Below are 24,934 nucleotides of genomic sequence, written 5' to 3' on the forward strand. Positions count from 1 at the left end.
GAACCGGCTCCATTGAGAACTGGTCACAGTCTCCTGTCATGCAAATTGGATGCTGGGAAACCCGCATCCAATTTGCATAAGTGTGAACCCATCCTAAGAGATCATTTGGCATCCTCAACATATAAGCACAACAAGCTGCCATCTAAAATCTGCAGGCCACTTTACCTGGAGATACTTACTCCACACATCACCCAGCATGCTATAGGTCACCCCTTTTATATTGGGGGAACCTATGTATCCCCCGGTACAGCGGGACTTTATAGGCAAACAGACCAATTACATTTATGATAAAAACTATTATTTATTCGAAAAAAGCATAAAAACAAAACAAACTGGACATAAATCTGTACAAAAGTGCTTGTGCAGCAAATTTTCTTTTATACTGATCACTTTACATTTTCATCTATAGATACATGTTTCTCTATGGGCTTTCTATAGATACATGTTTCTCTGTGAGCCTGACATGTTTCAGGACGATGTCCCTTCTTCAGAGGCGTATTGCAGAGAGAATTTATATATATATATGAAAGGCATAAGCCACACTTGCCAACATTCATTACGCTCCAGCCTCTCGTTCAACATCTTTAACCCAAACGAGGCCACCGTGTGGATGCGGCGGGGGCGTCCTCCTACTTAGGGGCCTTTGCGGAGATATTCCTTGACCCAAGGGAGAGCTGCCACGCCTGTTTTTTGGCTAATTGGTGGCTATTATCATCATTATTTTTTCAAATCACTCTTTTTTCCATCGATACAAAGTCTGCTTTCTTTGCACACTTTATGTATATTTTTTCTCTAAGGACTGGATACCGAATGCGCCTTTCATATATATATAAATTCTCTCTGCAATGCGCCTCTGAAGAAGGGACATTGTCCTGAAACATGTCAGGCTCACAGAGAAACATGTATCTATAGAAAGCCCATAGAGAAACATGTTTCTATAGATGAAAATGTAAAGTGATCAGTATAAAAGAAAATTTGCTGCACAAGCACTTTTGTACAGATTTATGTTCAGTTTGTCTTGTTTTTATGCTTTTTTCGAATAAATTATAGTTTTTATCATAAATGTAATTGGTCTGTTTGCCTATAAAGTCCCGCTGTACCTGGGGGTACATAGGTTCCCTATCTCAGGGTCCTTATTTTTTTGTATCAATTTGGGATGTTGGCAACATATTGAAGGTGATACAGTTCCCTTCTGTGGTTCATTATATATTATATATACTTTTATATTGGGTAGTAGCCTAAAGCCTCATTGCTTGCTGCAGAATTACCAACACGTGTCTGGAGAGCCAGCGGTGTTATGCCTTTTAAGGGGCACCCAAACTTCTCACAGGCTTCTTTTTTTTGTATATTACAAACTGCAAACTATGCTGCTGAAGTAGATCTCTGTTCGTGTAGGGTGCACTTGGGCCTTTGGTGCCTTGGATGCTAAGGGGCTTTGACCAGCAATGCCTAAAGTTCCCAAGGAGTGACAATTAGGAAAGTGTCAGCTAGTGAAAGTCCACCTTTTATTCCTAATTTACCAAATTCTCTGTTCTGCTAACAAATCAATTGTACAGCTGCCACAACAGATTGGAAGCTCTTGTGTATTCACCATTTTTTTGGCTGACATTAAGAGACATTACAGAGGAAAGCAAAGAGTAGATATGGCTACCCTCATTATGCACACTCTATACAGTATTTACAAACTATATATAGAAACAAGGTTCTCACAACATTAGCGCACAATGATAAGATTATTATCATTATCACATTTATATCTAAAAATAAAAACTACAATGAATCTGAGTTCCCGTCCTTGCGCCATGTTGATAAATAAGGCCAGCGTGTGACGTGATGAGAGGACAGGATAGGACACTCACACTGCCAGTATGTAGTGCTGACATTAGGACAGATATGCAGAGGTGGCAGTTGAAGGGTTAATGCGCCGTGGCAAAGGCAGAGATGGGAGCCCTCTGGTTTGTCTCAGTAAGGGAAGTGTGTTCAGGCCTGATTAGAGGGATGGCTTCCTCTGTTCCCATAACCTCCAGACCCACAGTGGCCCGACTGTTTAAAGCTGCCTGCTAGTTTTTTTTCCCTTTATTTTTTGCCTGTTTATATTTGGGGAGGGGAGGGGAGGAGAGAAGAGAGCCAGCACCCTCCCACTCCTTCGCTGGGTCCCCTCACCCAGATCCTACCCAGCCACATTCATACATCTCACAAATATGCACTAATCCAGCGAAACTGAATGTCTCTGCAAGAAGGAACAATTTCTACACTGCACTTTTATTTTAAAATGTCTCATATCTCATACATCAGTCTCTGGACCAGAGGAGCTTACACTCTAATGTCCCACCAGTCACACATTATTATTAGGGATGGGCCGAACACCCCCCCCGGTTTGGTTCGCATCCAGAACATGCGAACGGACCGAAAGTTCACTCGAACATTCGAACACCATTAAAGTCTATGGGACTCGAACATGAGAAATCAAAAGTGCTAATTTTAACGGCTAATATGCAAGTTATTGTCCTAAAAAGGGTTTGGGGACCCGGGTCCTGCCCCAGGGGACATGTGTCAATGGAAAAGAAAGTTTTAAAAACTGACGTTTTTTCGGGAGCAGTGATTTTAATGATGCTTAAAGTGAAAAAATAAAAGTGAAATATTCCTTTAAATATCGTACCTGGGGGGTGTCTATAGTATGCCTGTAAAGTGGCGCGTGTTTCCCGTGTTTAGAACAGTCCCTGCACAAAATGACATTTCTAAAGGAATAAAAGTCATTTAAAACTGCTTGCGCCTGTTATGTCAGGTCCCGGCAATATGGATGAAAAATATTGAGAAAAACGGCATGGGTAACCCTCCAGCCCATTACCAGTCCCTTTGGGTCTTGTATGGATATTAAGGGGAACCCCGCACCCAAATTAAAAAAAGAAAAGGCGTGGGGCCACCAGACCCTAAATATACTCTGGACAGCAGTATACAGGCAGTCTAAACAAGACAGGGACTGTAGGTTTGTTCTTATGTAGAATCTGTTTGTAATTTGGAACAGGTTTTTTAAGTGTAGCTCCAGCCAAAAATCTATTTTAAAGCTTTTTAGAAAACATAGGGAAGGGTTATCACCCCTGTAACATTTGTTTTGCTGTCTGTGCCCCTGTTCAGAAGATTTCACCTCACTTTCTGTCCCAATGACGATTGGATTTTGAAAATTTGGGGTTTTTAAGGGAAACAAGGATTGGTGATAAATCAGTAGAGGAGACACCTTTTTAACATATTAACTCTTACAGGAGAGAATTTCCCTTCCTAGGGGTAGATTTCCTCTCACTTCCTAGGGGTAGATTTCCTCTCACCTGTTGTCTCCCTCCATTTGTAAGTCAGATTTTTGAAAATAGGGGACCGCCTGTATATACTATACGGCCTGCCCTATACGCTCTGCGGAAAATTGGGCCTTAGGTATTGGTGGTACCAGAACACTGTAAGCCCTCACAGTTACTCTTGCTGGGTGCTGGAACGGGCCCTGCTGTGAAATATTATATCAAGAATTGTAATTATATGCCCCCGTTAAACAGGGGCAGAAAAATTGGGCCTTAGGTGGTGGTGGTGGTGGCACAACACTGTAAAGTCTCAGAAATACTTTCGTTGAGCACAGGAACAGGCACTGCTGTGAAATATTAGATCAAACATTGTAATTACACGCCCCTGTTGAATAGGGGCAGAAAAATTGGGCCTTTGGTGGTGGTGTGGTGGTGGTGCCACAACACTGCAACCCCTCACAGATACACTTGTTGAGCGCAGGAACGAGCCCTGCTGTGAAATATTTGATAAAAAAATTGTAATTACACTCCCCTGTTAAACAGGGGCAGAAAAATGGGGCCTTAGGCAGTGGTGGTGCCGCAACAACACTGAAACCCCTCACAGATACTCTTGTTGAGCGCAGGAACAAGCCCTGCTGTGAAATATTTGATAAAAAAATTGTAATTACACTCCCCTGTTAAACAGGGGCAGAAAAATGGGGCCTTAGGCAGTGGTGGTGCCGCAACAACACTGAAACCCCTCACAGATACTCTTGTTGAGTGCAGGAACAAGCCCTGCTGTGAAATATTTGATCAAAAATTGTAATTACACGCCCCTGTTAAACAGGGGCCGAAAAATTGGGCCTTAGGCAGTGGTGGTGGTGCCACAACACTGCAACCCCTCATAGATACTCTTGTTGAGCGCAGGAACGAGCCCTGCTGCAAAATATTACAGCAAAAATTTTAATTAGATGCCCCTGTTAAACAGGAGCAGAACAATTGGGCCTTAGCCACTGGTGGTGCCCAGAACCAAAAAGGTTCTTAGAAGCTATCAACATGAACATTGAGGAGGAATAGGATAGTCACTCAGCATAACAGGATAGTCACTCAGCATCAGCATAGGCATTCATCAAGGGATCTCACATTCATAAAAAAATTATTCCGTTACATCAGCATCAGGTGCTTGGTAGCTGGTGATCCAAGACTGATTCATTTTTATGAAGGTGAGCCGATCAACCGAGTCGGTGGACAGGCGCACTCTGTGATCGGTTACAAAGCCTTCAGCGGCACTGAATGTGCGTTCTAAAAGAACGCTGGATGCAGGACAGGCCAGTAGCTCAATTGCATACTGTGCAAGCTCTGGCCAGTGATCCATCCTCAAGACCCAGTAACCCAGTGGATTTTCAGTTGGAAAGGTCTCCAAGTCTGATCTTGCCCCTAGGTATTCCTGCACCATGTACAACAGACGCTAGCGATGGTTGCTGGAACCGATCAGACCTTGGGGTGGCGGACTAAAAAATTGTCTGAACGAATCGGTCAGATGGCCACCTTCTCCACCGCTCCTTCTGTGACTGACCAAAGCCTCAGCAACATGTTGTCCAGGAGGACCAGGAAATTATAACTTCTCAGGCTCTGGAACGCATTGCACAAACCATTCTGCAAGGCCTCCCGAAGATTTTTCATCCTCTGCTCCCTCTGCGACGGCTGGATAAGTTACGCCACCTAACTCTTGTAACGTGGATCAAGAAGGGTTGCCAGCCAGTACTGATCCCTCTCCTTGATACCACAAATCCAAGGGTCCTTTCACAGGCTTTGCAGGATCAGGGAGGCCATGCAGCGTAGGTTTGCTGAGGCATTCGGTCCGGAGTCCTCTGGGTCACTAAGGACGACTTGATCCACAGCCACCTCCTGCCAGCCACGTACAAGTCCATGGGTTTCTGGGACTTGAAAACGATCTCTTGAAGACTGCTGCTGATGCTGAGTGCCAGGCTCCACCTCCATGCTGACACAATCCTCCTCCTCCTCCTCTTCCTGTGTTATAGGCGGGCTTGGAGGAATACTGTCTGGATAAAGGGGGCTTTGAGAGATAAGGAAGTCCTCCTCTTCCTCCCTTTGTTCTGCCTCAAGTGCCCTGTCCATTATTCCACACAGTGTGTGCTCCAACAGGTAGACAAGAGGGACAGTATCACTGATGCATGCACTGTCACTGCTCACCATCCTCTTGGCCTCCTCAAATGGTGACAGGACAGTGCATGCATCCTTGCTCATGAGCCACTGGCGTGGCGAAAAAAAGCCAAGCTCCTCTGACCCTGTCCTGGTGCCATACTCATACAGGTACTCATTGGTGGCCCTCTGCTGTGCGTGCAGCCGCTGCAGCATTGCCAATGTTGAGTTCCACCTGGTGGGCATGTCACAGATGAGGCGGTTCTTGGGCAGGTTGCATTCCTTTTGGAGGTCTGCCAGCCAAGCACTGGCATTATATGACCGGTGGAAATGCCCACAGACTTTGCTGGCCTGCCTCAGGAGATCCTGTAAGCCCGGGTACCTGCACAAGAACCGCTGCACCACCAAATTAAGGATGTGAGCCAAACAGGGAGCATGGGTGAAGTGTCCCTGTCAGAGGGCGGAGAGGAGGTTGGTGCCATTGTTGCAAACCACCATTCCTGGTTGAATCTGGCGTGGCGTCAACCACTTTTGAGCCTGCCCCTGCAGAACTGCCAGAATCTCTGCCTCAGTGTGGCTCCTGTCCCCTAAGCAGACCAACTCAAGCACCGCATGGCATCTTTTTGTCGGTGTGCTTGCGTAGCCCCTGGAACGCCTATGGAGCACCACTGGTTCCGAGGACAAATCTGCACAGGAAGAGGCCATAGAGGAAAAAGAAGAGGAGGGGGTGGACGAGAGAGGTGTGGCAGAATCACCACGACCAGCATTTTGGAGGCATGGTGGCGGAACAAGCTCCAACAATACTGCACCCTGTCCTGCATCCTTCCCAGCTGCCAGCAGGGTTACCCAGTGCGCCGTGAAAGAAAGGTAACGTCCCTGTCCATGCCTGGACCATAAGTCAGTGGTAATATGCACCTTACCACTGACCGCCCTGTCCAATGAGGCCAAGACATTGCCTTCCACATGTTGGTAGAGAGCCGGAATGGCCTTCCAAGAAAAAAATTGGTGTTTGGGAACCTGCCACTGAGGTACCGCACATTCCACAAATTCTCAAAAGGGGGCAGAGTCTACCAGCTGAAAAGGCAGCAGTTGGAGTGCTAGCAATTTAGCCAAACTAGCATTCAGCCGCTGAGCATGTGGATGGCTGGGACCGAATTTCTTTCGCTGGTTTAGCAACTGGGGTAGGGAAATTTGCCTGATACAATCAGATGTTGGTGTACCGCTAGCAGATTGCCCGCAAGTGCTTGGGACACCTAATTCTACACCTTCATTCCTCTCAGTGCAGGTCTCTGAGAGGACTGAAATTATAGTGGGGTTGGAGATCCCAGCTGATGAGGAGCAAAGAGAGATCCGCCTTGTTCTTTGGTGTGGGTCTTTTAAGTACTGTTGCCAACGGACTGCATGGGAGCTCGACATATGTCTGGTCAAGCATGTGGTGCCCAAGCGGCTGCTGTTTTGGCCACGCTTGATACGCTTCAGACATATGTTGCAAACAGCAACGGTGCAATCTGCACACGTCTCAAAAAAGGCCCACACCAAAGAACTTTTGGAAAAACGCGCGGAGTCAGCAGCGCCCTGCAGATGCTGAGCTCTGCGGTGTGATGCAGTCGGTTTCCTGCCCTTAAGCTGGCCCCTGGAGGGCATCCTGCTTCGTTGGAGATGTGCCTCCTCCTTCTCTCTTCTATCTGGCACCCACGTAGAGTCAGTGACCTCATCATCCCCTCCCTCCTCGCCACTGGAGCAAACCTGGCAGTATGCTGCAGCTGGGGGAACATGACTGCCAGTTTCTTGTCTTTCTTGGGCACCCCCTCTCTCTGGGCTCACGTTACTGCCTTCATCCTCAACCTGGGTACCAACATCAGAGCCTTCAAATGCTGCGCATCCTCCTGCAGCATGTACCTTACACTGTGGTCGAACAGTTCGGAGGACTCCTCAGGGCATGATGGTGGGGCTAGGGAAGGATTGACTGATGACATTGAGCCGATGGAAGAGGCTGCTTTGGCAGCTGCATTGGCAGACAAAGTACCCTGAGTCTGGGTGACAGAGGATGAGGAGGACGGCTTGGTCATCCACTCTACCACCAACTCTTCTGCATGTTGTGGCTCAACATGGCCAGCTGCCGAAAAAAAGGACAAGCGTGCTCCACGGCGACATGCTGAGGATGCACCGTGTCCACGACCAGCACTGTTGGCTGTAGACACAGAGCCTGCTTTCCCTCTTTTAGTGGCCTGTGAATGTCTGCCTCTCCTTGGTGGCCTTCCAGACATACTGTACAATTAGATTAGCAAAACAACGCTTGAAGTCTACTAAAAACAGTACACCAGGAATAGCCTACAGTCAGGTATAGGCTCGGCTAGACATATATATATATATATATATATATATATACACATACACACACACACACACACACAAGTATATATATATATATATATATATATATATACCGTATTTATCGGCGTATAACACGCACTTTTTTCCCCTTAAAATCAGGGGAAAGTCGCAGGTGCGTGTTATACGCCGATCCCCTGCGATCCCGAGCTGTCAAAGTGTCAAAATCGCCGACCGCGATTTGAAAATGGCGCCGCCGGAGCCGAAATACACAGAGCCGATCCTCGGCTCTTTCCGGCGGCTCTCGTTTACTTTCGGCTCCACTCGTAGTCCCGAGCGGAGCTATCCGAACCTACTCGGATAGCTCCGCTCGGGACTACGAGTGGAACCGAAAGTGAACAAAAGCCGCCGGAAAGAGCCGAGGATCGGCTCTGTGTATTTCGGCGCCGGCGGCGCCATTTTCAAATCGCGGTCGGCGATTTTGAAGCCCACAAAGCAGGGGACAGGGGATCGAAGGCTGCACTGGGGCAAGGCTGCACTGGGCAAGGCTGCACTGGGGCAAGGCTACACTGGGGAAGGCTGCACTGGGGCAAGGCTGCACTGGGGAAGGCTGCACTGGGGAAGGCTGCACTGACATGGCTGCACTGACAAGGCTGCACTGGGGAAGGCTGCACTGACATGGCTGCACTGACATGGCTGCACTGGGGCAAGGCTGCACTGAGAAGGCTGCAATGATCGGCATTTAAATGTAAGTTTTTTTCCCTTCAACTTCCCTCCTAAAAGTTTTTTTTTCCTTAAAATTCCCTCCTAAATTGGGGTGCGTGTTATACGCCGGTGCGTGTTATACGCCGATAAATACGGTATATATATATATATATATATATATATATATATATATATATAATGAACTGCAGTTCACTGAGTCACCTGCCTGAAAGTGTCTTTGAACATGTACTCCAGGAATGGCCTACAGTCAGGTATAGGCTTGGCTGCACTACAATGCAGTGGATATATATTTTATGAACTGCACCTCACTGAGTCACCTGCCTAAAAGTGTCTTTGAACACGTACTCCAGGAATAGCCTACAGTCAGGTATAGGCTTGGCTGGACTACAATGCAGTGGATATATATTTTATGAACTGCACCTCACTGAGTCACCTGCCTAAAAGTGTCTTTGAACACGTACTCCAGGAATAGCCTACAGTCAGGTATAGGCTTGGCTGGACTACAATGCAGTGGATATATATTAAATGAACTGCAGCCCGCTGAGTCACCTGCCTCAAAGTGTCTTTGAACACGTACTCCAGGAATAGCCTACAGTCAGGTATAGGCTAGACTATATATATATATATATATATATATATATATATATATATATATATATATATACACATACACACATACACAAGCCTGTATATATATATATATATATATATGAAATACACTGCAGCTAACTGAATCAACTGACTGCCTGAAGTATATTAGAAACAGTACAGCAGGAACGGTCTGCAGTGAGATCTAGCTAAACTGGATACAGTGGATATATATTTATAGCAGTCTGACTGTATATATATATTAAATACACTGCAGCTAACTGAATCAACTGCCTGCCTGAAGTAGATTAGAAATAGTACAGCAGGAACGGTCTGCAGTGAGATCTAGCTAACTGAATAAACTGCCTGCTCAAAGTAAATGAAATGACACACTCTCTCTCTATCTCTCTATAACGCCAGCAACACACTACACAGGGCCGACGTGCAGGCGGCTTTATATAGTGTGGGGCGTGTACTTAACCCCAAGCCATAATTGGCCAAAGGCCAATTATGGCTCTGTTCGCTTACGGTGCTGTGATTGGCCAAAGCATGCGGGTCATAGTGCATACTTGGCCAATCATCAGCCAGCAAAGCACTGCAATGACGCAGTGCATTATGGGCTGTGATGCGCCGCCCGAATTTGGCGCGAACGGCCCATAATGTTTGATCTTCGTCGAACGATCCAACAGCCGATGTTCGACTTAAACAGTCAGCCCATCCCTAATTATCATTATACATTTATATAGCTCTGACATATTCCACGGTGCCTTACAGAGAACACTTACACTCTAAAGTCACACCACATCACATAGCTATATAAATGTATAATAATAATAGTGTGCGATTGTGGTGTGACTTTAGAGTGTAAGCTCCTCTGGTACAGAGACTGATGTGACTGGTTCAGTGTTCGCTCTCTGTACAGCACTACAGAAAATGTCAGAGCTATATAAATAAATAATAATAGGAGTGTCAGTGTGATGGGGACATTCGAGTATACACTCATCTAGTACAGAGACTGATGTGACTGGCTCAGCATTCTCTGTACAGCACTGTACATGATGAATATGTCAGAGCCATATAAATGTATAATAATAATAATAGTGTGTGAGCTCCTCTGGTACAGAGACTGATGTGACTTGTCGGTGTTCTCTGAAAGGCACTGTGGAATATGTCAGAGCTATATGAATGTATAATAATAATAGTGTGACATATTCCACAGTGCTGTACAAAGAACACTGAGCTAGTCACATCAGAGGAGCTTACACTCTAATGTTCTGAGGCTGATTATCCAATAAAAAGTTGTAGGACAAGACTGGAACACTACATAAATACAAAGAGAATGTAGAAACTCCTTGCTGGTGGTGTGTGTCTGGGAACTCAGGACTCCGGTGTTGTGTAGCAAAACGACAAACCTAAAGGTTAGCGACTGTACAACGCTTATGCCAGCACTATGCCGCCCCCCCATATAAGCCTCAGAATACAATGATGTCATCAATGGCACCCTAGAAAATAGACCAGCTGTGTGTCTACGCTGGTCCCTTGTCTCCTCTCAGTGTCCCCTAACCTTCACACATTCACTTGTACTCTTCTTCAGCCTTGCCTTCTTTCCCACCAGTTAGAGCCTTATTCCCCTCCCCATTCTCCGCACAGCTGCAATGCTCCCAGCTGAGGCCTTTAATGGAGGCCTGGGGCCTGCGTCACTTCTAAACACCGCACATCTGGAGAGGCCGATTCATGGTGAAATGAATGGGCTGCGAGCGAGTCATTCCAAAGGCTGGGAAACTCAGCAAGAGAGGGATGGCGGGGGCTCTGCACTCCCCCTGAACATGAAGGATAAAAATAACTGCATGGAAAATATGCAGAATGCAAAAGGTATACACCGAGAGTATGCAAGCCCGTTAAAGGGTAAACAGAATGATTAGGAAAGAAAGACTTCACATTTTTATCAAAAGATAAAAACATTTTTCTCTGCAGTAACCTATCCAGGGCATCCACCCGAGACTCGTGTTAATGTTCTTAGAGTAGATGTAAATACAATCTCCAAAATCTCATAAAAGATTTATGTTTATGTCATTTTTAAATCTAAGTAAAGCTCTGGTGATTCTGCTATGGAGATTGTTCCTCATTCACTTCTTGTTATGGGATGACAAAGCTCTGTCCTTGTCTCCCAATTGTGCTTCTTCATTGTCACCCTATCATACAGGCTTCCAAAAGATCCTACCAGTGGCTTCTACACACATTACACAGGCATGGTCCACTATTAGCACCATCAGAAAACCTTTTGGAGAAATGCCATGCAGTCATTGCTGGAGTTTATGTAGATAAGAAGTTGCTGCAAAGAGGCTGAATGAGATCAGCAGCACCAAGATGTAACAAAGAATGAAATAAAAGGGGAAGACAAGGATTTTATTAAAAAAAAAAAAGACAATTGTTTATTAATACACAGTGCACAGAGCAAATTAAATGTCATTCAGTTAAGGTTTACCTTAAGACAAAGTTCTCTTTTAAGAAAAAAAATAAATGCACATATTTTTGCAATTTTTGCCTGTAAAGCAATACACCCACAATCAGTTGATCGTGGGTGCAACATCACTCTTCCTCCAGGAAGTATGGGGATCGTTGCTCAACCCAACCAGCTTGTGTAATCCAAGAGTAAGAAGCGGCCTCAGCCTATGGGTCCCACTCTATGACTAAGCCCTGGTAGGCGGGGTGAAACGCGTCAGTTCGTGTAATTTAGCAGCGACACATAGGCTTTGGCTGCTTCTCACTCTTGGATTATACAGGCTGGTTAGGTTGAGCGGCGATCCCTATACAGGCACACAATTGACAGACGGATACTGCCAGCCCCTTGTTAACCCTGAAGATCTTCAGCAGAGGATTATCCCTGCTAGGGCGGCACCACAATCTATGTTCATATTGGGCCGTGTCTTATGTGCTTAGGTTTTGTGAGATGAGTGCAGTTAAGTCTAGTACACATGGGCTGAATGTTGGATGGCATTGGCTCAATATAAACCGGCCGACATTCGGCCTGTGTGTATGGTGACCGATCTGACAGAAGCCAGCCATTCACCCAGTTTCTGTTGAAGGGTCATGACCGAAAAAGGTCTGCCGTATGTCTCCCAATTGGCGCTCTCAGCCAATGACTGAGAGCGCGGACTGTAATGTTCTCACAGGTGGGCCGAACACAATAGCACATATGGGGAGATCGCTGTACTAACATTGGATTGTAAAGCTTAGTACGCATGGGCCAAATGATTTCAAAGAAAACCAGCCGACATTCGGCCCGTGTGTATGGCAGCTGGTCCAACAGAAGCCCCAACCTGAGTGGTCAGTTTTTTCTGTTCAACCCGCTTGGTTGAATAAAATAAAAACCAGTAGTATGTACTAGGCTTAAAGCCTAAAAAACTGACAGCTCAAGTTGGAGTCGCTGTACTATTTAACGTTAGTACAGTGATCCCCCCCCCGCTGAGCTATTGTGTTCTGACCAGCCCCCCCCCCCCCCCCACCAGAACACTCCAGTCAAAGACTGGGAGTGTTGATTAGGAGCCGGTCGGCTGCTGGTTTTCCAGCATGCTTGTCCGACAGAAGCTGGCCAAATGGCTCCTGATGGACCTGCTGCCATACCCACAGGCCGAATGTCGCACGGTTTTTATTGAACCGGCCAATGTGCCCAGCATTCAGCCTGTTTGTACTAGGCTTTAGAGCTAAGCAATGTTAATACTGGACAATGGTAGGTGGGTGCTGTTAGTACTAGGGGATATCTTCCGAGTGATATTAATGTTGCTTAATGTAAGATGATGAGTGCTGTTAGTCCTGGTTGATGTCTTACAGATGATTCAAGTTTCCATCCCTTATTACACGTCAGTGCTGCAAATCTCCTGCAGCCTCCTATCTACATGCAGTCAGGACAGCTTTCCTGATGGTGACAACAGAGGACCATGACTGCATAATATGTGTGGAAATAGCCACTTGTCTCCATCAAAAATCCCACGTGGGGACAGAGCATTCTCACCTAATAACAAGACCTTTATGATAGAATCAGCAGGGAATATAGTAACGCGCTGCTTTTTTAAAAACATGGACATTTTTTTTTTTAAAGTCGTGTTAAAGCTTTATATGAGATTTTAGTGATCGGGTTTAAAATACTCATGTTGCATAATCCAGCCTTAATATTGCCCATTAAGACAGCACCCATCACCAATGTCACATCGCCTAGCATTTATATTGCCCATAAGACTTTGCACAAACCTCATATCACCAAGCGTAAAACATCAGTCAGAATCTGGCATCAGTCAGCATTAGTATCTACTGTAAGATGTCGGTCAGAGCCAATCTCAAATCATCCAGCACTGATATTGCTCATAAGTACCCATCGCCAGTCTTGCATTGCCCATTAGACACCAGCCACAGTCAATCCTGCAACACCAAACCCTCCAAAGACATGCTGGTAGGTTAATTGGGTTCTGTCTAAAATTGGCCCTAGTATATGAATGTAAGTTAGGGATCTTAGATTGTAAGCTCCTTGAGGGTAGGGACCGATGTGAATGTACAATGTATAAGCGCTGCGTAAATTGACGGCGCTATATAAGTACCTTAATATTAATAATAATAATAATAATACACCGTTATTATCTCCCGTAAGACATCAGCCAGTGCCAGTCTTGCATCACCTCGTGTTTATATTACCCACTGTTAATACTGCCCATAAAACATTGGCCACTGCTAATCTCGTGTTGCCCAATGTTACTATCGCTCATAAAACTTCATCTATCCTCAATCTTACATTGCCCATAAAACACCAGCCAGGCCCAATCTTGCATCACCAAGCCTTAGTATTCCCCTTAAGACAGCATTATTATCTCCCGTAAGACATCAGCCTGTGCCAGTCTTGCATCAACCTGTGTTTATATTGCGCGTAAGACTTTGTGCTAATCTCCTAAGGCCCAGCACTTCTAATGCTCATTAGACAGCTCCCATTGCCCATAACAAATATGCCAGTGCCAGTCTTGTATCTCCCGGTGTCACTATAGCCTGTAAAACTTTGCCCAGCACCAATCTTGGTTTGTCCTGCATTAATATTTTATTTTATTTTTATTTCAGGTACTTATATAGCGCCGTCAATTTACGCAGCGCTTTACATATACATTGTACATTCACATCAGTCCCTACCCTCAAGGAGCTTACAATCTAAGGTCCCTAACTCACATTCATACATACTAGGGACAATTTAGACAGGATCCAATTAACCTACCAGCATGTCTTTGGAGTGTGGGAGGAAACTGGAGTACCCGGAGGAAACCCACGCAGACACAGGGAGAACATGCAAACTCCAGGCAGGTAGTGTCGTGGTCGGGATTCGAACCAGCGACCCTTCTTAATATCACCCATAATCGTGGCCATACACGTACCAATTTGATTAAACCATTTCTCACAGGATCAGACAATGTGATTGCATCCATGGATCAAAAAGGCACATACTATGTCATCAATTTTTAACAAAACCAATCAAGCTCATATAAATGATTCTGATGGACAGAAAAAATATGATTATAGGAAAGTAGATAAATCTATATGATCGTTAAATGTATAGCACATCGAACAATCATTTCGATATTCCAATTATATTTTTATCAGTAAAACGATTTAAAGTACGATCGTAGATACAATTGTTCTGTGGATGGCCACCATAAAACATCAGGCAGCCCCAATCTTGTATTGCCCAGTGTTAATATTGCCCATAAGACATCGGCCATCGCTAGTCTCATGTCGCTCAACGCTCATAGTGACTGCCTGGCTCCCTCTTGCCGATTTCTTTCCTCTCAGACGTACAGGGCCGCCCTCCCTGGTAGGACAGTGTGAGCCATCAGCTCTGTGAAGTCATGAATGGGACACAAAGAGCGAGTGTATCCACGGCCAGAGATGACCCACATAGAATAGCCTGCGGCTCTCCCTCCTGCTGCTGTCTGCCCACCGCCAAACCCATCCACAGAAGGAGCCCATTCATATCATGAGCGTAGAGCTGGAGTCCAGGACAGGAGGGGGGAAGGGAATGGAGACTGGACATTAGATTAGGAGGAGAAGAATGGAGACTCTCAGAGATGGAAATGTGTTTCTTGTGAAGTCATGTGCAGCTGGATTGGGATCTTTAAGGAATTGTCTGCTTCGTGCATATTAACTCCTGTGGAGCCGCCAAATCACATTATTGAGTTACGAGGAGGCCTGCTATCTATTCCGGTGGTTAACCACGATGTCGCAGGCTGGGTGAGGGGCTCCACGCGGTCTTCGCGGTATCAGGCTCATTAAATGACCACTCCACCCAAATCTGACATTTCAGTGTTTGGTGGGTTCTGGAGAGTTAAATCAGCCAAGAGTTTCCTATATTTTGCTGGGGGCTCTCTGAGGACCCTGCGCTTATGTTCATGAGTCTGCACACCTGCCGGAGCCATTACAAGGGTTCCTGGTTTATTATCAGGGGGGGTTGCTGCATTAGAGGTAAAAGATCTGAGCTGGAGCAGGAGGAGTGAGACTGCATGTTGGGTGGGAACACAGCCCAGAATTATGAGGGGGGAATTTGCAGCTGGAGTCTCCTAGTCATATAGGAAGCCAGTTGATTCCATCAACAGCCAAAATATCACTTTTGGGTGGAAAAATTCATAGTTCTTTTTACTGCAACCATTGTTTGTATTATGGCACGACAGTATCGGGATGTAAACAAACTTGTGCAGCCCAGAGACAAAAGGTGAGTCAGGGACATCCATGCCTAGTGTCAGGATGGAAAGCAGAAGGGGGATGATGAGAAGCATCTAATTTCCTGATCTTCCCTAGAAGCAACAAACCCGGAAGTGCTCAGCTCGGACCACTTACGGGTTCAGAGCTCTCAGAAAGAACCAAAAAGACATCCTGGTAGGTTAATTGCATCCTGTCTAAATTGGCACAAGTTTGTGTATGTATGAATGTGAGTTAGGGACCTTAGATTGTAAACTCCTTGAGGGCAGGGACTGATGTGAATGTACAATGTACATGTAAACTGCTGCATAAATTGATGGCACTATAAAAACAACTGAAATAAATTAATACTTTTTTTTTTGGGGGGGGGGGGGAGATGCAGAAGAGGCATTAGGGGGCCAAGAGACCTCTGATGCGTCTGTAAAGAGTACGTGTCACACAGGGGGCTTGTCAGCACAATAAAGTTAGGGGAAAAAAAAGAAAGGATTTAAAAAATGTAAAATATGTTAAAATAAATGTAATAAAACAAAAAATGAAAGTGCCCCTATATGCATGCACATACAGACATGAGCTTACAGCAAAAAAACCCCCAAAAAACAGATATGTAAACAATGATTGCGCAGCACACATATTGGGTGTGCAGGATGTCAGAGTGAGAGGAATCAATTCTTGGGCTGTTATTTGTGGTTTACGCCAAATTGATGAGCTGTAAAGGTTTTTCAATTATGTATTGTAGTTTGTTCCCATTTTTCAAAAGCATGTATTTTAAATTTTTTGACATGTTTGGTATTTATTTACTCAACTCAACCTCCTCTTCTTTACCTTGCTGAAAATTTAGAGACATTATTGTTTGTGTGTATTAAATTGAATTTGAGTGTATTTTTTACTGAAAATATTTTTTATTCCATCTTTTTATTCTACAGGGCCTCTGATTTCAGAAAATATATATTGTTAGGGGTGAAACTGTTTTCAGGTAAACTATTTGCATTTTAACGTGTGCAAAAAATAAAATATACAAATGTCTCTGGCATTTTTTTTTTTTTTTGCAGGCCATACACAATTTAAATGTTGGCTGGTTCAGCAGGAAGGGCAGTGTATGAGTAGGCTGAATGTACCAAGTTGATCGATCAATCGACTTGGGTACAACCAGCATGCCGGGTTTTACCTGCGATTATCGCTAGCGGATGCTATAGTCCCTAGCAATTATCACTACTCCCGGTGGGGATGGTTTTGAACACAATGGCCCGGCAGGAGGGATTCCCACATAAATTGATGGGGGAATCAAGCAAATTTCTTTCCTGCATCCTATGGTTGCAGGAAAGAAATTCGCTCTGTCTATGGCTGGCCTTAATCCAGAAAGAAAAGGATAGGCTGGATTCACAGGAGTGCGACGTGATGCATGATGTAACATGTGTTTGCAGTTTACATTGCACATCAATCTGCATCACATTTTTGGGGGGTATTTTGAGATTTGTCAGCTTTCATCTGTTCTGGTGACAACTGCCTTAGGTTGGCCATACATTATAACATTTTCTTGTACAATTTTCCTTTAGATTTTCCAAAATTATATAACATAAGGTCAATCCTAAACACTTTCAATTTGTATACAATCAGACAGGCCCTTGCACTACATACAAATGGCCACTACCCCCAAATCTAACTGGCCTTTGTAGCAAGGAGTTTATGGAAGGGCAACGCATGTAAAACAAAACCAAAGAAAATTCCTAGTTCAACTTGTTAGCCAGCCTGCAACCAACCAAATTAACCTGTCCAACAGTCTGCGTTAAAAACAGGGGTAAAAAATGTATGGAGTTAGGGCTGCGGATAATAATAGGATGCCTTGTTGCGGCATCCGCAGCTTACGCATGCATTTGCAAAAATGTGCAAACTAAACCCCTGTTTTTAATGTTAGACAGGTCAATTTGATTGGTTGCAGATTGGCTGACAAGTTGAGCTGGGACTTTTCTTTGGTTTTGTTTTACATGCTTTGCTCTTCCATGTGCTCCTTGTTGCAAAGGCCAGTTATAGTTGGGGGCAGTGGTCATTTATTTTTACTATCGGAATACTGGTGAGGGGATGTCCTGGACACCTTTGCTGCCATGGTGCTATGTGCTGGGTGTCCAGTGGGTCTTTAAGAAGGGGTGGGCTCATTTCAGGCTCACCTGCCCTCTGCCTATCCATTATAATTCATGTGCTACTTTGGAGGCTCTCAAAAATGTAGAGTTAGGACTGCGGATAATAATGGGGTGCCTTGTCGCAGCCTTCGCAGCTTAGACATGTCCTTGACATAGTTGAAAGTAAATCTAAAGGAAATTGAACAAGAAAATTGTATAATGTATAGTCAGCTTAAGAGGGGGTTTCCCACAATTTGCAGAGATTTCTTCTAACTTCCTGTTGTCTCTGAAGAGAGAAAGTCAATGTAAATCTTCCCAGCAAGGACACAGACAAAAAAAAAAAAATGTCAGGGCTTTGAAATCTTCCTTACTCCAGCCAAAACAAAAGAATAATTTGAACTTTAGATACCCTTAAAATTTCAAACTCATGTCTTTGTACATAGAGTGGAGTGCTCTGCCCTGCCAAGTAGAAAGCCATTTTCACAGGCCATGGTGGATGACGGCAGAACAGGGAGGGAGGGGGGGGGGGGTTTGGTTAAAAATAACATCAAATAAAAAAATGGGAGAAAAATTCTGGGTATTTGGCAACATGGAGCATGAATAAGCGTGCAGCCTCACATATGAATGTGTATGACTCCATGTGATGCACTCTGCGTCAGTGTGTGTGACTCAAGGCCCGCAGCTTGGTGCAATCTGTGCAGCCTGGTGTCTGTCCATCTCCAGGAAGAGTTCATGAGAAGTATCAGTGCAGGCGCTGTGTTTAGATCTGGTTGTGTGCACACATCTGCTGTGTTTTGGAAATGCGTGGTAGCTTAGAGAATTCTTTTGTGTGTTTATTTTATACTGACAGTGACAATGAGGTCTAAAGTGCTGCTCGGGGACCGCAGGAATGAGGTGCCCACTGTGGGAAATCAGAAGTGGTACATGGGTACTGGAACATCTGTATCTACTGGATACAAACATGATTCTTTTACAGCCCATTTATATCTCTGCAGTGCGTTTAACACACACATGTGCAGACTGACAACATCATCTCAGCCTAGGCAAAGTCACTGACTGCAACTCAAGGACATCCTTTTAGTGATGAAAGGTACAGATAAAAGATACTTTTGCTGTATATTGTGGCATGTCTAGAGTTTATCAAGTTGAGTAAACCACAAACAAAAAAAAGTCAAAGTGGAGTTCCAGTCATTTTTTTGTTTGTTTATTAAAAGTCAGCAGCTACAAAAACTGTAGCTGTGGACTTTGATTAAACACACTCACCTGTCCCACGATCCAGCAGTGCACACACCCCAGCCGTGTTCTACCCGTGTCCTCCCTCGGAGACGCCGGCATCTCTTCTATGGGCACCCGGCTGTGACAGCTTGTGACTTCACAGCCCGGTGCCCACTGCACATTCGCGAGAGGTGTTGCGCTCTGTGACTGTTCCTGACGTCTTCTAGGACCTGTCATTTGTCCCAGAAGTCTTTGGGAAGGAGAAACTCCGTTTCCGATTGCCTAAGGTGACCGGAACAGAGGTGGGAGCAGGTACCTGTCAAAATCGGGTACCTGCTCCTCCTCCCCAAAAGCTCAGTTTCACAAACAGGAGCTGAGGAGGATGCCTTAAAGCGGAAGTTCCACTTTTGGTCGGAACTCCGCTTTAAGAGCATAAAATGCTAATATGCATTGCATGCTAGCACATTATGAAAGACTTACCTTAAATTGAAGCCCTCCAGCCACGCATTGTCACTGCTGACAGGGCTTCCATCTTCACCTGGTCTTTCTTCCGGGTTTGCAGGCTGTGGCCGCTTAAGAGACTAAGCCACAATGACTATTCAGAGCACAGTGCGCATGCGCCAATGACATCACCGGCTGCTACTAAAGTGAATATATCCGGTGCACCTATGGTTACTGCACCCAGGGGCGGATCCAGGGGGGGCAACGGGGCAATTGCCCCCTCCGAGAATGCTGGTGAGTGAGGGAGCCGGCGGGTGGGGGAGCAGAGAGATGACATCATCTCTCACCACCCGGCGCCCGCCTTGCATCCCTGAAGTTCCCCCCTCATCGTGTAGGCAGCCGCAGCAGCAGAGAGATTACATCATCTCTCTGCTGCCTGACTCTGGGACACAAGAGACCACCTTAGCAGGAAAGTGACACAGCAAGTGACTTTCAATCCACGTGTGGCAGGTGACGTGGCAAGTGACAATCCGCATTTGGTGGCAGGCGATGTGGCAAGTGACAATCTGCATCTGGTGACAGGCAATGTGGCAAGTGACGTGGCCAGTGACGTGGCAAGTGACAATCCGCATTTGGTGGCAGGCGACGTGGCAAGTGACAATCTGCATCTGGTGACAGGCAACGTGGCATGTGACAATCTGCATCTGGTGACAGGCGACGTGGCAAGTGACAATCCGCAACATGAAGCAGGTGACGTGGCAAGTGACAATCTGCATCTAGTGACAGGCGACGTGGCAAGTGACAATCCGCAACATGTGGCAGGCGACGTGGCAAGTGACAATCTGCATCTGGTGACAGGTGACGTGGCAAGTGACACACTCGGGGCTCCCACTGATTCTGCATTATGGTGAGTTAAACTATTAAATTTTTTATAACAATGTAATAATAGTAATAATGTGCCTCAATCATCCTGACACCATAACAACCATGGTGCCGTGATGATTGAAGCGCCAACACCAGCCATTTCCCTGATAGATGTACCCCAAAAAAAAAATATTTTCTGGCAGTGCCCTCCCGAGACTAGGCTCTGGATCCGCCCCTGACTGCACCTACAGGTAAACCTTGTTTTAGACTTACCTATAGGTATAAATAAAAAGCAGACTTTACTACTGCTTTATTAATGAAGACTTCTAAAGTTACTGACAGGTCCTAACTAAATTAACCAACGTAACTAATTAATTGAACTATTCTTATGCAGCATCAGACACATAGTGGCACAATCGTGCAGGGTAACCTGGGGGCCATCTCATGCGATGTCAGCACATATTTCTGCCCTGGGATATTTTACAGTAATTGGCTGTGCTACAGCATGACTCTCACACACTCATTGCAGTAATCAGAAGCTGCAACACAACACAGACCCCAGCGCTTCCAACCAGTACAGGTGCCGTCACAGTGGCAGAGACTGCGAACACTGTGACCAGTTCAGCAACTGTCACACACTGCCAGGTACGAATGTGAGTAAGAATGAAATTCAAATTGTGCTGCTACAAGTGCCGGCAGTGGTGACTCAGTCACCGCAGAAGAAGCAGATGTGTGACAGAGCCGAGAGAGAAATACTCCACATTTATAGGTGTGAGCCATTCTGCATTGTAGTAAAAACTCAAGGCCAACTTGAACCAAACTATTTATCTATCCATCTATCATCACATGAAAACATAACATAAGTTCAATAATAATAATAATAATAATAATAATAATAATAATGTTTTAAAGAGTCTCCATGCCTCTAACACAGACATCTAGGAACACATGAAATTAGGAGGTGTGTGTGGCCACAACACCCACTTAGCATGTCAAAGAAGGTCTGAACCAGGAAGAAAAGAGAAAAACTCATCCCCAGCTTTGTTAAATTAGAACATTACAGGTTACAGATGCATTACAGTAAAGTAAATCTTTATACTTGCTTCATATCAGTGACTAAGAAGTAAAGAAAGGTTGAAGATGAAATGGACATGCATTCTCAAAACTAAGCCAAGATCAGAGGTGATATTTCTATATTTTAATTCACCCTGTGTTTGCGGGGCTTTCAATAAGCCTGGTGTTGAGAAGGAGGTGTAACAATAATAGAGAAGAGGTGTAATGATAATACTGAGTGGAAAAAAAATGGGGATTTGGACGGAACACACCTTCATTTTCCAAACGTTAGCAGACACCACTACAACAACCAGCTCAAGTAGTACTTAGTACAAAGCCATTCACAACTCTTCCCCGAGCTACATCACCAATCTTGTCTCCAAATAGCACCCAAATCGTCCTCTCCGCTCTTCTCAAGACCTCCTACTCTCAAACTCTCTCATCACCTCCTCCCATGCTTGTCTCCAGGATTTCACCAGAGCCTCTCCCATCCTCTGGAACTTGCTACCTCCACTGGTCCGGCTATCCCCTACTCTTGCTAACCTCAGGCAATCCCTGAAAACTCATCTCTTCAGGGAAGCCAACATGTCTCCAACTAATCTCCTACCACTTCCATCAGCTCATTCCCCACAGTTACAACCTTTTGTACCACCTGCCCCACCCTATTAGATTGTAAGCTCTTCTGAGCAGGGCCCTCTTAATCCTCTTGTATTTTATTTTAATGTAACTGTATTGTCTCCTTTTATATTGTAAAGCGCTGCGTAAACTGTTGGCGCTATATAAATCCTGTATAATAATAATAGTCCAATGGTCTACACAGCCTCAAAAGACTTCTAATTAAGCCTCATCATAAAATTGCCATGTCATAAGACCTCTAGCAGAGCCCTCAACAGACTCTAATGTATCCTGGTTGTAATTGGGTGTCATAAACCTCTATTAAGTCAGAACCTGCTAATAGCTATTGTAAATAGTCATAACAGAGTCTAGGAATGGTTTCAAGTAAATACACATCCCAGAACCAAATTCTATTCATAGTTCATAATTAGTGTTGCAATAGACATATCTCAAACATGCCTATCCTAAATTGTACAGAAGGCAAATTGGTCACATTACATCTCCTAAGGAGAATGTGTTGATCATGTTAAATGTCTATCAAATTGTTCTATTGTTCAAATTATTCTGTAAAATATGTTGGTTATTGGACTGCAAACCATGGCCATCTGAAAATATGGATATAGATAATAAAATTGCTATTAAGGGAGTATCTGCTGGAGAATCAGACTCTCTGCATGATTAGATGTAATTTTGGTAAGTCTTCTTCAGGGGCCAGAAAAGATGGCTTCATCTGCTGACGTTGAAACTACTAAGGCTGGTTTCACACGGGCAGTCTTCGTAATGCTCATCCGCCTGCTCAGTAGGGGATCTCTCCGCTGATCTCCGCTAAGCAGACGGATGACAGATCCCAATTCTTAGATGAGATGGCTGCTTTCATTTTACTTTTTAGCCATTATTTCTTCTATTTTCATCTGGTGATCAAACCAATAAGTCTGCTCTTACGCAGTTACCGCTTATAAAGTATTAGCTGCAGTTTGGATTCAATTTGTTAGTGTATCCAAATCTGCTAGTAAATTTAGCCCTCTCCTCCCCTCAGACTGACTATGCTGCTGTTCGAATGTGCCCCCTGTGTTCCTTCATCCAGAATGGGAGCATTAATACAGGAGGTGTGTTGCTGGTCAAGATCACCAGGTGAAAACAGAGGGAAAAAAGCCTAAAAAAAAACCAATATAGCCACCACATCCAATATTTGGTAAGCTTTAATAGATTACATTTTGTGGTTTTGAGTTTAATACCGCTCAAATCTTTGAGTGCTCTAAATAAGATATTAAAGATCCCATTTGTCTTTGAAGAAAACTACAATAAAACTTTGTACATTCCTGCCAAGACATGGTGGAGAGTGTCACCGACATTTCTTAGAGTTCACAATTGCTACAATAGATGCTGTGAACGTGCGCTTCAGTTAACACGAAGTGGTGGTGGCTACTGCTTGTGGAAAGGCTTATCTGTGAAGTTAGCCAACCTCAGTGACATTCGGTCTCAGTCTACTGGCCATTAGATTGTTGTTCCACAAGCTGGAAAATCTCTATGCAGGAGGAAGCTGAGAATGCAGTCATCACTTTCTGGTGGCAAAGATGGGATCTGAGACTGCTGCCGCCACAAGGGGATGGGCACAGACTTATGGCTTGGAAGGGTGTCAGGCCCTTGACTGCAAACTAGCAGTTATGTTCTTGCTAGAAAAGTATGTAATGGTGTTAAATGCTTGTATTTATGTCCCTCTCTTACTGTACAAGTATGCACTATATGGCAGGACGGTGAAGGCCCTTTTATATAGTGTCAGAATAAAATCATGCAGTGGCTAGAATTTACAGTCAGGTCCATAAATATTGGGACATCAACACAATTCTAATCTTTTTGGCTCTATACACCACCACAATGGATTTGAAATGAAACTAACAATATGTGCTTTAACTGCAGACTTTCAACTTTAATTTGAGGGTATTTACATCCAAATCAGGTGAACGGTGTAGGAATTATAACAGTTTGTATATGTGCCTCCCACTTTTTAAGGGACCAAAAGTAATGGGACAATTGGCTGCTCGGCTGTTCCATGGCCAGGTGTGTGTTATTCCCTAATTATCCCATTTACAAGGAGCAGATAAAAGGTCCAGAGTTCATTTCAAGTGTGCTATTTGCATTTGGAATCTGTTGCTGTCAACTCTCAATATGAGATCCAAAGAGCTGTCACTATCATTGAAGCAAGCCATCATTGGGCTGAAAAACAAAAAACCCATCAGAGAGATAGCAAAAACATTAGGTGTGGTCAAATCAACGGTTTGGAACATCCTTAAAAAGAAAGAACGCACCGGTGAGCTCAACAACACCAAATGACCCAGAAGACCACGGAAAACAACTGTGGTAGATGACCGAAGAATTCTTTCTCTGGTGAAGAAAACACCCTTCACAACAGTTGGCCAGATCAAGAACACTCTCCAGGAGGTAGGTGTATGTGTGTCAAAGTCAACAATCAAGAGAAGACTTCACCAGAGTGACTACAGAGGGTTCACCACAAAATGTAAACCATTGGTGAGCCTCAAAAACAGGAAGGCCAGATTAGAGTTTGCCAAACAACATCTAAGAAAGCCTTCACAGTTCTGGAACAACATCCTATGGACAGATGAGACCAAGAGCAACTTGTACCAGAGTGATGGGAAGAGAAGAGTATGGAGAAGGAAAGGAACTGCTCATGATCCAAAGCATACCACCTCATCAGTGAAGCATGGTGGTGGTAGTGTCATGGCGTGGGCATGTATGGCTGCCAATGGAACTGGTTCTCTTGTATTTATTGATGATGTGACTGCTGACAAAAGCAGCAGGATGAATTCTGAAGTG

The sequence above is a fragment of the Aquarana catesbeiana genome, linkage group LG10 (assembly GCF_042186555.1).
Source record: "Aquarana catesbeiana isolate 2022-GZ linkage group LG10, ASM4218655v1, whole genome shotgun sequence".
Classification (NCBI taxonomy): Eukaryota; Metazoa; Chordata; class Amphibia; order Anura; family Ranidae; genus Aquarana; species Aquarana catesbeiana.